General features: G+C 50.6%; 1 pseudogene; it reads left to right on the forward strand.

Annotated features, from left to right (window-relative positions):
* The first annotated feature begins 287 nt into the window (after positions 1-287).
* Positions 288-1,446, forward strand: LOC109387811 (guanine nucleotide-binding protein G(s) subunit alpha isoforms short pseudogene; annotated as a pseudogene).
* Positions 1,447-1,702: the final 256 nt, after the last annotated feature.

The raw sequence follows: 1,702 nt of genomic DNA on the forward strand, positions 1-1,702 counted from the left end.
TGCTTTTAAAAACAACTTGGTCACCACTGGAGAAAATATTTATGGATGAAGCTACACTATATCTAACTTTTTTTCTCTAAATAATATGGCACCCTCCCCTGTAAGACCAGCACCACCCTCCCTGCACAGCCGGCAACCGCAGTCCACTGCCTTCACTCCTCCCAGAGGAGCCAAGCTGGTGCCTGGCACGACCAGCCATCACTGCCCCTGCCTTCCCGGCCCACCAGAGGCCACTGGTGCCAGGCCCACTGCAGCCCGGACATGCCCCATGCCCCGCTGCCACCACCATGGGCTGCCTCGGAAACAGTAAGACGGAGAACCAGCACAACGAGGAGAAGGCGGGGTGCAAAGCCAACAAAAAGATCGAGAAGCAGCTGCAGAAAGGCAAGAAGGTCCATCGGACCACGCACCACCTGCTGCTGCTGGGTGCTGGAGAATCTGGCAAAAGCACCAATGTGAAGCAAATGAGGAGTCTGCATGTTAACGGATTTAATGAAGAGGGCGGTGAAGAGGACCCGCAAGCTGCAAGGAGAAACAGTGTTGGTAAGAGGGCCACCAAAGTGACCATTGAAACCATCATGGCCGCCATGAGCAACCTGGTGCCCCCCGTGGAGCTGGCTAACCCTGAGAACCAGTTCAGAGTGGACTACATTCTGAATGTGATGACCGTGCCTGCCTTGAATGTCCCTCCCAAATTCTATGAGCACACCAAGGCTCTGTGGGACGATGAAAGAATCCCTGCCTGCTATGAGCGCGCCAATGAGTATCAGCTGATTGACTGCACCCACTACTCCCTGGACAAGATTGATGTCATCAAGCAGGCTATGTGCCCAGAGACCAGGACCTACTTCGCTGCCGCATCCTGACCTCTGGAATCTTTGAGACCAAGTTCCAGGTGGGCAAAGTCAATTTCCACATGTTTGACGTGGTGGCCAGTGTGACAGACGCCACAAACGGATCCTATGCTTCAATGATGTGACTGCCATCATCTTTGTGGTGGCCAGCAGTAGCTACAACATGGTCATTCAGGAGGACAACGAGACCAATCACCTGCAGAAGGCTCAGAACCTCTTCAGGAGAATCCGGAATAACAGATGGCTGTGCACTGTCTCCGCGATCTGTTCCTCAACAAGCAAGATCTGCTCACTGATAAAAGTCCTTGCTGGGAAATCGAAAATTGAGGACCGCTTTCCACAATTTGCTCGCTACACTACTCCTGAGGATGCTACTCCTGAGCCCGGAGAGGACCCACGCGTGACCTGGGCCAAGTACTTCATCTGCGATGAGTTTCTGAAAATCAGCACTGCCAGTGGAGAAGGGAGCCACGACAGCTACCCCGACTTTGACTTCACCTGCACCGTGGATACCGAGAACATCTGCCTTGTGGTCAACGACTGCCCTGACATAATACAGTGCATGCATCTTCGCCAGTATGAGCTACTGTAAGAATGGGATGCCCAAATTTAACTAAAGCCTTAAGCACAATTCTGTAAGAGTGAAATGTAATTGTACGTACAGTTAATTGCCACCATAGGGCACAATTAACAAAGCAGCCTTTCTTTTCCCTCTTGAGTGATTTTGCAAAACCCTCATTCCCTTCAGCTTAAGTATTCCAAATTTAGAAAGCTTAAGGCAGCCTACAGAAAAAATGAAAAAAGGCCACAATAGTTCCCTCTCTGTTTAAGTCAATAAAATAACAGTA

The sequence above is a fragment of the Hipposideros armiger genome, unplaced genomic scaffold (assembly GCF_001890085.2).
Source record: "Hipposideros armiger isolate ML-2016 unplaced genomic scaffold, ASM189008v1 scaffold_169, whole genome shotgun sequence".
Lineage (NCBI taxonomy): Eukaryota > Metazoa > Chordata > Mammalia > Chiroptera > Hipposideridae > Hipposideros > Hipposideros armiger.